The 15007-nt window shown below is 41.2% G+C and overlaps 1 long non-coding RNA gene across 3 annotated transcripts in view; it reads right to left on the reverse strand.

Moving 5' to 3' along the window:
• The window catches only part of LOC121830381 (uncharacterized), a 140578-nt gene that overhangs the window by 105667 nt on the left and 19904 nt on the right, over window positions 1-15007 (reverse strand). For all 3 annotated transcript variants that reach the window (XR_013052453.1, XR_013052451.1, XR_013052452.1), the window contains exons 2-3: window positions 3032-3216; window positions 2515-2619 (exon numbers count right to left, since the gene is read on the reverse strand). This is a non-coding gene — a long non-coding RNA (uncharacterized LOC121830381). The remainder of the gene's footprint in view (window positions 1-2514; window positions 2620-3031; window positions 3217-15007) is intronic.

Genomic DNA, 15007 nt, shown 5'->3' on the forward strand with positions numbered 1-15007 from the left:
GTATATGTGCCACATTTTCTTTATCCATTCTTCAGTTGAGGGGCATCTAGGTTGTTTCCAGGCTCTGGCTATTATGAACAATGCTGCTAATAACATAGTTGAGCATGTGTCCATGTGATATGATTGACTATTTCTTGGGTATATGCCCAAGAGAGGTATAGCTGGGTCTTGAGGTAGATTGATTTCTAGCATCTGAACAGTGGTTTTCAGTTCAGTGCAGACTGTGGCTGCATCCGTGCCACCTAGAGTGTGCTCTGATTTAGCTTCATGTGCCCACCCTAAGCGGCTAAACTACATACTTCAAAAGGGCGAGTGGGAATCCTCATTCCTAAAAACATTCCCCAGTTGATTGACATGCACAGAATTGATGAAGAATTGGTTTGGTAATAAGAAAAGCTGGGGTGATTCATTTAAAGAATATGAAAGCAGGAAAAAGGGGCAAAGTCTCTCAGGGGGAAAAAATGCTGAATACTATACTAGATCTAACATGGGTCTCATCAACACCCTTGCTGGTGGTGGGGCCAGGACCTTGACTGGCTGTGACACTGAGCTTCAGGCAGTAGAGAAAACGATCAAATGCTGCTATAAATAAATCATAAATGAGGGCTACTAAGTGGGATGAGGGACTGTTCTAAGTAAACACAGCAGAGAACCTGGCTAGTACACCATGGAAGACAGAGAGGATTCCCAAGCCAAGAGTAGCAGGACCACTTTGAAATGTTTCTTATTCTGAGTCTGTGACTGTATTAGCAAATTAATCCCCAAAATCACTGGTTTAGCTACTTAAAGGTCTGTCAAATATTGTGTGGGATCTTCTAGAGAAATTAACTGAATGCATTTGTGACTTTTTTGCTATTGAACATTTTAACTGTGTCAGATGACAGCACACTAGGTAACATCTGGTTAAGAAAAGATCAGTAATTACCTGTCTGGTTGGGACCTCACAGGCAGCAGCTCCTGTTTGGCTTTTCTGACTCATATTCCCTAGCACTGTCAAAGGAGGAGGTGGTACAGTGATCAACTGTTCACCACAGGAATGGCTTGCCCGATTCCTGGCTTAGCCAACCTACTGCCCTGTAGTTCCTCTTAGGTGTTTGAAGTCTACTGTTGCCAATCCAGACTTTGGCTCCCAGCTGCCCACAGTCCAGGGCAGGAATAGCATTTCTGTAACTGTCCTGGGGAATGCTGGACATTTACAAAAATGTCTGTCTCCACTTTGTTAATGTTGGCTGGACTGCTGACAAAGTGGGGGCAGGCAGGCAAAGAATGAACAAACCTTCCTTCTCCCATTGTTCTTATATAGGTTTCCAGAAGAAGGTATGGCCCAGATTGAAGGTGTGCCTTTCTGCCTCAAGATCTGGATCAAAAGCCTGTTCTTCCAGCCTCAAGATACTGATAACAGGTGTGCCCTCCATTTCTTGATTGCAGTTCATTCCAGATATAGTCAAGTTGACCACCAAGAATAGCCATAACTGCTGGGCAGTGGTGGCACAAGCCTTTAATCCCAGCACTGGAGAGGCAGAAGGATGCAGATCTCTGTGAGTTCAATGCCAGCCTGGTCTACAGAGCGAGTTCCAGGAAGGGCACCAAAGCTACACAGAGAAACCCTGTCTCGAAAAACCTATTAAAAGAAGGAGGAGGAAGAAGAGGAGAAGGAGAAGGAGGAGGAGGAAGAGGAGGAAGAGGAGAATAGCCACACCATCCAAATGGGGAAGTTTACTTTCACTCATAAATTTAGGAATCAATGTTAAATTGGCTCCCACTTAGCCAAGAAGTAAACCTTAGCAAAACATCCAAGTAAGTGGAGACCTGTAAGCCCACACCACTACTGAGGAACCAGAGTGTGTGTGTCTACCCTTTCCTCTTCATGTCACTGTTCTTTCAAATGGACACAGCAGTGCTTGGAAAAGGACATCTCATTACTGCCTTTCTCTGAATCTAAGTATCACCTAAAAATATCCTTTCACTAGGAGAGCCTCAAACAACACTCAAGAGGGAGTCAGCGTTCCATTACATTGTTCTTATTCCGAAGCCTCCTAAGGGTGAAAGCAGCACAAGTTGCTCATAAAGTGATAGACATCACACTTTTCACTTTACCTCAGTCTTTCCTCTTAATTAAATGTCTACTGACATTTAATAGTATTTATGTCTTTGTTTGTTTGTTTGTTTGTTTTTTGAGACAGGGTTTCACTGTGTAGCTTTGGAGCCTGTCCTGGAACTTGCTCTGTAGCCCAGGCCGGCCTCGAACTCACAGAGATCCACCTGCCTCTGTGACATTTTATGTCTTTAAATGATTATTATCTTTAATTTATTTACTAATGGACATCATCTTCAAAAACTCATACAATATCATGATCTACAAAACAAAACCAAAAGAATAATTTTTAGTTCACTCAAGAAAACTGTTATAAGTGGGAATACATGTATCTGACTCTTTTACCTGCTTCTGGGACTCTTTCCTCCTGTTGGGTTGCCTTGTAGAGCCTTGGTATGAAAGCTTTTGCCTTGACTTACTGTATTTTGTTTTGCCGTGTTTCATTGTTGTCTCTTGGAGGTCTGTTCTTTTCTGAAGGAAGACGGAGAGGGAGTGGATCCTGGACTGAGGGGATATGGGATGGGCTAAGAGGAGTGGAGGGAGGGGAAACTGTGATCAGGATGTATTGTATGAGAGAAGAATCTATTTTCAATTTTTAAAAAAAGATAAAAAAAAAAACCATTACATTTGTGTTGACTCCATTCTTAGACTAGGATGAAAACCAACTGTTTAATTACATATTCAGGCCGTGGTTAAAGCTCTTATCAGCGCCATGTAGAAGCTGTGACAGGTGCCCAAACCCTAACTGCCCAGAGAGTTATGCTGATACTGTCCAAGGATGACTGAAGCAAATGGGAAGACAATAACAGCCACAGCTTATGCCGGAAGATGAACTTGTGAACATGTGGCTGCTTTCAGTTAGTAAATTAACCTGTTAATTCTGAAAATTGCTGTTGTTGTCAAATGCTATATACTCAATATACACATAATCCTTACCTGGCAAGAATATATTTCTGATTAACAGTGGAGGGATAATGGGAAAATCAGCAGCCAGATACAAAAGACAATCCGGGCAGAGCCACTGCCAAATGGCACTGAGCCTCACACTAGGAAATCAGATTTGATCTCCACAAATCAGTAGCTGTGACACTGTGTATGTCCTTGATCCTGCATTTCTTGATCTGTGAAACAAAGTAATAACACCTCACTCATAAAGCAATGAAGGATAATAGATGTAAAAAGTGCTTTGTAAATTTTAAAGTAGCTAGAAATATAAGATACTATTAATTCTATTTCTTGTTAGTGTCACCCGTGAGCTATGAAAGCATAGTCACAGTCCTGGAAAGTACAAATTTAAGATGAAGCATTTGTCAAAGCCATCCCATTGGAAGAAGCAATATAAACAGTTTAATGAGTAGTCATACTTTTCCAGATACAGTGGCAGATGAAATATCACTAGATATTAAACCAAGCCTCTATCTTAAAAGGCTGTACTGAAATGCACACAAGACCCACAGGATGATTTCATAGGCTCCTCTAGACAAGCAACCCAGGAGTGTCTACAAACAAAACAGCTAGAGCAATAACACACCTGTGCTGTGATGTGATTCAGGTAAGAGGTGGGTGCTGGTTCTGGGGTAGATCTGTTTCCCCTCTACATTTGTCTCTAAACAGTGAGTACTCTGCAAAAACAGGAGAAGCCACAGTTCATGTCAGTGTAAGAAAAAAGCACCCAGACCAGGTGATTCCAAGCCATAGTCACTCCTTACACTGTGACTATCAGGTCTGGATAACAGCAAGGCTTCTCTTCTGACTGAGTTCACTGAGGCAGAGGAGTTTTAACTGCCCATCACTGCCCTAGGTCTTTCTTCCCAGAAAGACCCCACATGTACCAAGAATGATCTTCCAACATCAACAGTGAAAATAAATCTTGGAAAAAAGGAGGGTCACAAATTCAAATACTAAGCTGGTAAGTGGTTTAATAAACCAAGTAGTGACTTTTAGAATCAAAACAGTCTCGGTAAACTTTCTTCCATCTTCTCGGGTCAACTAAAATTTTATCCCGACTGCTGTCTAAGTACAAGCATGAAACTGTATTAGCTTCACACTTTTCTCACTGACAATCTTTGTAAATACATGCTATAGAATTAATCTCAACACCATTTCTAGTACCTCTTTTTAATGCTAGTCTACTACCATATTATTCTTATGAACTTATCATAACAGCATCCCAAATGACTTCCTACCTCAGATCTTCCCCTCAGTCCAATGCAGCATCTGCCATGTTCACATGGCTTCCCAACTCAAACTCTGGTGTTGGATACAAGATCTAGTGCAAAATTCCTACCCTTAAAATTAAAATCCTGAAAACATCATATTCTGAGAATGTGTAGAGCAGTAAGAACTCATGCAGACTGCTGGTGCTGGTTTATGGATAGGATCTTTTTGAAAAGTTGATTTGCGGTATCTATAATGCACTTTATCCTATAATTTCCAAACACACACACACACACACACACACACACACACACACACAAAATGCTTGAATAAATAAACTGTGGTGTAATTGTATATCACAATATTCTAAAACAATGAAAGAAGTGAACTTACAGATTTTTCAAGAGTATGTGGAAACCTGATCAGCACTGAAAGAAGCAACATTGTTAGTAGTTAAGACTTCATCAAAACAACCTAGGAGAGGGACGATTTGCTTTGGATCAAAGCTTTAAAACTATTGGAATTGGACACCCTGGATCAAGCAGTTCACACCATGACTGACAAGTTCATACCATGACTAACAGGAAGCAGAGAGGCATGCTTGTGCTTGGCCAGCTTCCTCCTCTTTCCAGTTTAACTGGGACTCCAGCCTATGGGATGGTAGCAAGCTCACTCAAGATAGATCTACTGCTCTCAGTTAATCCTCTGTGTAAATGCATTCTTACCCACACTAATCTGCATTTTTAATCCAATCAAGTTAACAATCAAGGTTAACCATCAATGACACAAAATACCATGTCCCAAAGACTCTATCCTACCACCAAGGCTCATCCATATTCATTGCTGCTTCTTTCACAGTAGCCAGGAAATGGGGTCAGACTGCATGTCCATAAACAGAGAATAGATAATAAAAATATGGTATATGCACAGTATGGAATTGTTTCAACTAAAAGGAAGTAAAATTACAAAGTTCTCAGGAAAACAATAGGTAGAATTTGAAAACACTTTATTAGCTGAGGTGACCCAGGCTCAGAAAGACAAATGCCATATGTCCTCAGTCAGATGTAGATCATAGCTTCTAATAACACACACTACCTACTGACAAGCATACAGAATCCAAAATGGGTGGTGCTAATTAAGGCAGCACTTCCTTATGATCTTGACTGAATTTCATCCCAGCCAAAGGTACAAACAAGTTCCCTCCAGTGTTTTCTTGGTTCTGACATATGAACCATTAGACAAGTAGTGAAAAGCTATACAATTCTTATTTTGCTGATCTATTGATGACAGAAGAAAAGACAGGAAGCCTGGACCTGGTGAGCACACTCTCAGGACAAGACAAAATTATGAATTTGTACATTTTTTTCCTTCAACTTTCCTGTGCCTCTCTCTACTGCCATTCCTGTTCTATCTCCCTCCTTTCTTCTTTTTACTTTCAGGGGATTACTAAGGGCATTTATTGATTTTCTGTATTTTTCAAAATTCTTTAGAAAGAAATAGAACCAACAAGAGTACACACACACACACACACACACTCACACTCATACAATGTACATGCACATGTGATATATCTACATATAAAGAAATGTACTATGAGGAATTAAATCACATTATAGATGCTGAGAAGCCCACATGACTGTAGCAGAAAGCCAGAGAGCACCTCCAGTCTGAGTCTGGGCCTAGGATCAGGCTTGTTATGAAAAACTATGGTTTCAATTATGGTCCAAAGACAGTGGGAGCTGATGTCCCTACTAAAGCCATCAACTTGAAAGAATTCCTCCCTACCAGCATAGAGCTAGCCTTTTATCCCGTTGGAGACTAGTTACTTGTATTGGGGATGCTCACAATGAGGGCAATCTGCTTTATTATTACCACAGGTCAAAGGTAGGCTATTAGTATACATCCTACCAGACACACCAAAATTAGCACATGACCAGATACCCAGATACCTACAGTAGAGTTAAGCTGACACAAAATTAGCTATCACAGTACTCTTTAGATTAGAAAGAAAATTCTAAAATAGTGTGGATGTTCTGTCTCCTGGACCACAATACTTGGCACACAAACTGATAAGAAGCCAAAGTTCATGTGGTAAAAGTTGTCATGGGTGACACACACTGACTGACACACTGGTATATGCAATTTCCACATACTACTTGGGCAATATTCACAAATAGTCTACATCTTAGCCACAATGGCAACCCTCAAGACATCTACTTCAAGAAAAGGGAAACTCTGACTTGGCTGCTTTGGGCTTGAAGCTCAGATGCTTGGATCTGTCTGTCCTTTGTGTTTATATGGAAAATCAGCATGAGAAGAGGGACAGCCAAGAAGAGCCTCTAGATATCATCTGAGCTCAGAATCAAACAGCATATAAATCCAGGTTCACCCGTGGATTTCTCAGGGTCATGAACCAGTAAATTCTCTTTGATTTAAGGTGAGTTAATGCCACTTGAAACAGTAAAGCTCAAAACTGATGTAAAATTTGATGCTAGAAGTAGTATATTATAAGTAACATGCCTGAACTGTTCTCACAGAGCCCAGATAAGCAGAGAGGGAGAAGTCCAGTCCTTGGCTCACAGAGTGGGTGTGTGATATGCATGGAACCCAAGGCAAACTGTTGGAATTTGTAGCTTCTGTGAAATAGGAACATTGACCCCCTCAAAGGCATAAAATAAATGTGAAACCACATTTGGTTAAGCTGGCCACAACCCAAGGGAGGCAAAGCCAGGAGGACACTGATCTCAGTAATACATTTGGAAGCCTGACATCAAATCTGTCAGTCTAGATCCAATCTGGAAACAAGCCACACTGAAAGACAAACAAGGAAAGCTTCACACAACAAATTGTCAACTATGATAAGAGAATAACTATGAAATGTAAGAAGACTTCATTGGTGTCCTTGGGTTGAAGGAGAGTGCCTAAGCAAGGACAAATTGGGGTAGGCTCCCATCTCCAAGGCTGTGTTTAAGACCCTTTAAGATGTGGCCCTAAGACTGACCTAGGCCCTCTGCACATGTTACAGTTTTGTAGCTTTGTCTTCTTGTGGAGCTCCTAACAGTGGGAGCAGGGGCTATCTCTGACTTTGTTGCCTGCTTTTGGGACCCGCTCCTCCAACAGAGTCCAGACTCAATAGGAGAAGAGGTGCTTAGTCTTACTGCAATGTGATATGCCATAGCTGCTTGATATCAATGGGACGACTGCTCTTTTCTGAAAAGAAACAGGAGTGAATGGGGGGTTTGGGGTAGGGGAGGGACTGGAAGGAGAAGAGGGAGAAGAAACTGTGGTTGAGATAAAGATAGATAGATAGATAGATAGATAGATAGATAGATAGATAGATAGATAGATAGACAGATACAGACAGACAGACAGACACAGAAGCACAGATACATGCAGGTAGGTAGGTAAGTAGGTAGGGAGGTACGTAGATAGATAGATAGATAGATAGATAGATAGATAGATAGATAGATAGATAGATAGATAGATAGATAGATAGATGATAGATAGATAGATAGATAGATAGATAGATAGATAGATAGATAGATAGACACATACAGACAGACAGACACAGAAGCACAGATACATGCAGGTAGGTAGGTAAGTAGGTAGGTAGGTAGGTATGAGATAGAGAGATAGGTAGATAAATAGATAGATAGATAGATAGATAGATAGACACATACAGACAGACAGACAGACAGACACAGAAGCACAGACACATGCAAGTAGGTAGGTAGATAGATAGATAGATAGATAGATAGATAGATAGATAGATAGATAGATAGATAGATAAACAAATAAATTGATGTGGCCCTAAAAGGAATGGATTTTCGATAGATAGATAGATAGATAGATAGATAGATAGATAGATAGATAGATAGATAGATAGATAAATTGATGTGGCCCTAAAAGGAATGGATTTTTGATCGATAGATAGATAGATAGATAGATAGATAGATAGATAGATAGATAGATAGATAGATAGATAGATAGATAGATGATAGATAAACAAATAAATTGATGTGGCCCTAAAAGGAATGGATTTTCCAAAGCCAGAGCTGCTGTGCAATCTAAAAGCAAGGCTCCAGTGCAGGTCAGAAGTAGACAGTCAGGATGGGGAGGGTGTGTGGCACTTTCTGGCTGTAGATAGCACACAGGGCTTACAGAGAGGGCTTGGTTGGAAGTCTCCAGGGCACATGTGGTTTGCAGAGATCTAAAAAGGCATGGTGTTGATGAAGACTGGAAACCTTTGGAGTGACAGTTCCCATATTAAGAGCACAGAAGGCTGGTCATCCCCAGCATAACTCTGCAAGCTTGTTGAAGGACCAGACCTGAGCGCACAGCACAGGCAGAGCTCCAGCAGATGTCCTGATGTCCCTCCTACAACATCTTGTAGCACCCTCTCCTGAGACTGTGTCTCAAAAGCACTAAAGGAATCCTCTATCAGGGAATACACAGAAGGATAGGTGATGGTAGTAGCAAGAGGCAAGAAACAGATGCCTGGCATGGAGACTGTGAGTGTCGACTAGGAGAGGCATTTGTCATTTACTTTTAGACATTTCATTTAGACTTTCTGAATACATAACTGAAAAGCTGCAGTGCTCAATCTTCACATATATAGCTGAGCCATTTTCACAGAGAATTATGTGCTTTTCTGACAATGTTTTTACTCCAATTTTATACCAAAATCCTTCTGATTAGTCTCATTTACTTAGCTAAGATTCCACTTCTTATTGGCGTTCTCTCTCTCTCTCTCTCTCTCTCTCTCTCTCTCTCTCTCTCTCTCTCTCTCACACACACACACACACACACACACACACACACACACACACACACACATAACCTATGAATACAAATTTTATTGTAATCAGATCACTCAAGAAAACAGGAGCATTAAAACAAAATGATGACAGAGTTCACAGGTTCTTAAAGACTGAATATATTTTAAGGCAAACAGCACTTTAGATACCCCTCAAAACAAAGTTATTATCCTTTATCAGAGAAGCACCTTGTTATTGGGGGCAGTTAATATAGAGACTCTTGCATAGAGGAAGAGCAGGACCGTGGAGTGCTTGGTCCTAAACAGGTTGTTGATGTCACCCACTGCAAGGCTTGAGGAACACTGCAGAAGAACCAACATGAGAGCTGCAGGGGGAGGGGATACTGTGAAACCCAGTCTTCTGGATGTGTCATGGCCTCTGCTCTCATGATCTTACTGCAGCTACATTTACCAGACAAGATTGAGCCCCTCAACATTTCACCACAGAGGGGAAGGTTCATGAGGCACCGCCCTGCCCTAGGGGACTATTGGCAATTAATTGGCGCTCTCTGAGGGAAACAATGTAACTTTCCTTGGTGGTGAAGCTACTGAGTGAGAAGTTACCCACACTCCAGTAAGTTACCCACACTCCAATAAATAGCCCCCACCCATGCTCACGCAGACAACCCTAATTAAACTAATTAATGAATGAAACATAATTAAACTCAGTGGGTTACACACACCAAAAAGACATGAAGGGAGGGTGACGTCTTGGGGAAAGCAGAAGGGGGTATGAGAGAGGGTAATGGGGATGAAAATGGCTAAAATTCATTATATATATATATATATATATATATATATATGAAATTGTCAATAAATTTTTAAAAAGAAGCAAGGACTACATTAAAGTTCAAACATGAAAAATTTTAATTAAGTTATCATCTATAATAATAAAATATCCTAAGCTTTCCATTGGCTTGAAATTGCCCTTCAATCTTCCTGGTAACTCAAAAATTCTACAATGGCAACAGAATAAGACTTGAAAAGAAAGCACTCATTTTCAGTTAAAAAAAAAAAAAAAAGGAAAAAATAGAGAATTCTCCCCAGGCAGTGGTGGTACACACATTTAATCCTAGCATTTGGGAGGCAGAGACAGGCAAACCTCTGACTTTGAGTTCAGCCTGGTCTACAGAGTGAGTTTCAGGGCAGCCAGAACTACACAGAGAAACCTTGTCTTAAAAAAAAAATAGAGAATTCAAGCAGGGCAGTGGTGGCACACACCTTTAATTCCAGCACTCGGGAGACAGAAGCAGGCAGATCTCTATGAGTTCAAGGCCAGCCTGGTCTACCGAGTGAAATCCAGGACAGGCACCAAAACTACACAGAGAAACCCTGTCTCAAAAAACCAGAGAGAGAGAGAGAGAGACAGAGAGACAGAGAGAGACAGAGACAGAGACAGAGAATTCTAAGTAAATAGGCATAACAGATTATTTCTATAAAAACTGAAATATCCAGGACTAAAGACCATTAGTCTCTCCCTCTCTCTCTCCCTCTCCCCCTCCCTCTCCCTCCCTCCGTCTCTCTCTCTCTCTCTCTCTCTCTCTCTCTCTCTCTCTCTCTCTCTCTCTCTGTGTGTGTGTGTGTGTGTTTTGCCCATGAACATGTATTGGGGTATGCATGCATTAAAAGTCAGAGGTCAGTTTGGCTTCCTCAATTGTTTCTGCACATTATTTTTTGAGGCAAGGTCTCTCCCTGAGTCTGAAGCTCACTGACTGGCTATACTTGCTGACAAACAAACCCCAGGCACCTCTGGTTTCTGCCTCCCTCTACTCTAGGACGACAGGTGAGCAGTGCTCCATCCAACTCTTCATGGAGGTGCAGGGGATTCAAACTCACATCTTCTTGCTTTCATGGCAAGCACTTTACTAGCCAAACCAGCTCCCCAGCTCCTCTGCTTAATGCTTTTGATGGGAAGATAGCTACTTTATGGAGTAGGCACCAACGTATAAGTCACATTTAAGTAATATTGGCTCTTGGAAATTTTGATTTTAATATTTAGACTAATTTTTTTTTTTTGCTTTACAATTTTTCCTAAGTGCTTCAATATTCTTTTCTTCGGTCTTTATAATCATAAACTTTCTTATTAAAAAGTTTTAGTTCACCTCAAATACTTTATGTATTATTTGAAAAAAAGTGCCTAGGGGAAATTCTTGTAAGAAGAGTAAACCCAATTTAACAGAAAATGTAGAAAATTGTTGATGTAGTGCTTTGTGTGTGCATGCTCGACCCACAGGAAGCATCAACCAGGCTCTGGAGTGTGAGAAGAATGGAAGACACGGCACTGGTGCTGGATAATGGCTCATTTTAGTGTCAGGTTGGCTGTATTGAATGGCAACATTATAGAGCAAGTTCCCAAAGGGATGCAGGAAGGGGGGATTGAGATCCCAGCCCCCCTACTGTTAAATAAGCTCACAGGCTACAAGATAAACGTTACATACAGTGAGGGCCAGTCAATTTTATTGCTGTGGTTCAAACTCCTCATGAGTTTATGTGTGTTTTATGAGGAGACTGCATTTAAACGACATTCTCACATGAGATTTAGCAGAGAAAACAAATCCTGTGAATTGCTGTCCTGATTTGTTGATTATATTTTCCTTTCAATAACAACAGCACAATAGTCAGGATGTTAGACCATTCTCAGCTATAACAATGGATTGCATATTTGATTTAAGATATCCGAGATGGGGTTTGGAGAGACAGCTCAGCAGTAAGGAGCACTGCTGCTCTTCCAAACAACAAGGGTTCAGCTCCTAACATCCACATGGTGGCTCACGACCACTTTTAACTCCAGTGCTAGGGATCTAACTCATCCTCTGGCCTCTTCAGGCACCAGATACAGAGGTGGTGCACAGACATACATTCAGACAAACATTCAGACACATAAAAATTTTAAAATAATAACAAATATCTTTTTAAAATATCAGAAATATACTTTGTATGAGTGTACAAGAAATTCCCAGTGTTATCTATAAAACATATTCATCTCTACAGCCCATAAAAAGTCTCTGATCACCTCCTCTGTGCCAAGTTTCTGCTTTGGAAATCTGTCTGTTGTAGAGGAAAGTCTACTAAAAGTCTTTGATTCTCATGGACCAACTAAGCACCATGTTTCACACAGGGCATAAAATAATGATGATTTGTACACAGTGGTACAATTCCCAAAGTGTGCCTATGCCAAGAGAAGCAGCAGTAAGCAAAGGGAGAGTTGGGAATATTCAACTCACTGACCCATGATGCAGCACAGGCTTTGAAAATCAAATGTCAATGAAATGCAATTGAGTTTTGAAAGAAACCCATGGAGTTCAAAATCTCATCCATTTTGCCAGCCTCACTCCTCGTGTAAGTATCGTTTAGCAAATTCCCACTGCTCCGGGGGCAGGTTCCTTATGACTGAATTTGTATTCCTCCCTCCAATACAAGTAAGACGGAGACGAAAGCTGTACCACAGTATGGACAACTGTAAAATGTTCCTTACTACACACATATGCATGTACATTGTGTGTAAGAATTGGATTAGTTAGTGTTCAGTCAAGACTTTAAGTCAAATGCCAGGCTGCTAAGGAGTAAATATGAACTAAGGAGGAAGAGGCAAAGGGTGTGAGAGAACATTGATGTTTCTAGGATAGAGAATACTTTTACATGCTTTAGAGTGAAAAGAAAGGTGTAAAAAGACAGAAACTGAGCACATAATAAATGGCATAATTTCAGAGCAATAACGAGCCAAAGGTAGAAGTTTGAGGACGAGAGCAAAAGTCAAAAAAGCAGAGTGACTGTGTCAGGAGGGCAGAAGATAATGATGATGAGAGCTGCAAGTCATCTCAGAGGAGGCAAGGAGGTCAGATACACCTTGGCACTGTGATGAGGTCGGCAAGGAGAGAAGGGAACAGGGCAGAACCATGAGAGTAAACAACCTTGAGGCAGAGATGTAAAGGAAAGCGTATAATGCTGACTGTTTTGGTGAGGTAGAAAAATGATCTACACGCACAAAGCTTAAAACATGATTAGATTGTACATCTACTGATAAAATGGGTGAAAAGACCTGATTAAAATTTTCTAAGAGCACAAGAGAGGCTGGACAGAATAACTACAGCACAAGCCATCAACAGAAAGACCTGCTCTATCAGTACTCAATGCCTGCTCTGAGGATCAGAACAGAAGCGGAGTGGCCGTTCAACAGACAACAGGACAACAGAATGAGAGGGAGGTCTAGGTGGTGCTGGGTCTTAAGGGTACCAGCGACAGTTTTAACTCAATGACCCCCAGTCGCCTGTGTAGCTTAAAAAGAAAGGAAACAAAAGCAGACTTTCATTGATTAAGAACTTTCATTGATTCTCATGAGGAGAATCAGGAGGGTGAGAAGCAGATGCCTTCCCAAACATCACCTCTCTGAGGGCATCTTTAGCCTTCCTCTCCATGCCTCCTACGTCCTGGCGAATCCACTGCTCTGCTACCTCCTGCTAAAGAACTTCTCCTTCCTTAACCCCACTCCCTACTGCCTGTCTCAGCCTTCAAGACTCACCTAAGACCTCCCTTATTAAAGGCCCCTGTGGTTAACTGCCATCCAGTACAACAGGAAGGGAAGGAGAGAGAAAGGAGAGAAGGAAAAGTTCCTAATATTCTTCCTTCCTATATACACACACCTTTATCCTAGAAAAAAATGATGCTGGTCAAACCAACAGTTTCACAAAAACAATTTCACAATAATAATTATGAAATTGACATAATTCCAGTTCCAGCCTAACTCAGTGAAGATGTGAATGTTTGCCTTTCTGGAGAAATACGATCAAGAAGATGTAGGGAGTCTACACAGAGCACAAAAACCACACCCAACACTTGAAGATGGAACCCAATCAGCTACAGAACTGTTTTGTTTTGTTTTGTTTTTTTTTTTTTTTTTTTTTTTTTTGGTTTTTCGAGACAGGGTTTCTCTGTGTAGCTTTGCGCCTTTCCTGGGACTCACTTGGTAGTCCAGGCTGTCCTCGAACTCACAGAGATCCGCCCGCCTCTGCCTCCCGAGTGCTGGGATTAAAGGCGTGCACCACCACCGCCCGGCCCAGAACTGTTAAGAATAAGACAAGCCATTAAATTTTCACGTAAACTTTAAGCTATAAACTTATAAATGATACAGTTCCCATTTTAACTCGGGTACAAGTACTCAAACTTTGTTCAGCATAGCACCTATAATACACCACTGTTGTTTCATTAATCACACATGGACGTATGTTTCCTTCTTGTTCTGTGAGATGTTTGATGAGGGGCACGGTTACAGTCACAGGATATCAATAATTCATCCAAACTATGTTAACTGTGAGCGAAGTCAGTGGGGGAGTGGAAGAGATATGCCATGCTCTGCCACGGGAATTTCAAACACAAGTATTTCCTAAATGGAGCTTTCACACAGACGTGAAAATGGTGGCCAGGAAACCAGCTCATATGTAACCAAGTAATTCCTGTGAGGCTTGGAGGACCATTGAAGAAGTGAGTGGTGACATTTTTCTTGTGTTCTAAAAAATAAAGCTTGCATGGAAATCAGAGTGCAGACCAGCCACGAGTTAACTACAGGCAGTGGTGGCACACACCTTTAACCCCAGGACTTGAGATCTCATGCCTTCGAGATCTCATGCCTTTGATCCCAGTACTTGGGAGGCACACATGCCTTTAATTCCAGAACTAGGGAGGCAGAGACAGGAAGTGATATGGCTGGGCAGAGAGTAGAATATAAAGCACAGGAAACAGGAGCTCAGCCTTTTTTAGTCTAAGGAGTTGGAGAGGTATGAGGTGACTTTGGCTAGTTCCTTTACTTCTTTGATCTTTCAGCATTTACCCTGATATCTGACTCCAGGTTTATATTATTAAGACCAATCAGAATTCACGCTACAGAGGTGTCGGCTTGTGGCCTCCAATGACTGTAAGATCTATGTGGAGTGAACTCAATGGGA

Source organism: Peromyscus maniculatus, chromosome 6, assembly GCF_049852395.1.
Source record: "Peromyscus maniculatus bairdii isolate BWxNUB_F1_BW_parent chromosome 6, HU_Pman_BW_mat_3.1, whole genome shotgun sequence".
Classification (NCBI taxonomy): Eukaryota; Metazoa; Chordata; class Mammalia; order Rodentia; family Cricetidae; genus Peromyscus; species Peromyscus maniculatus.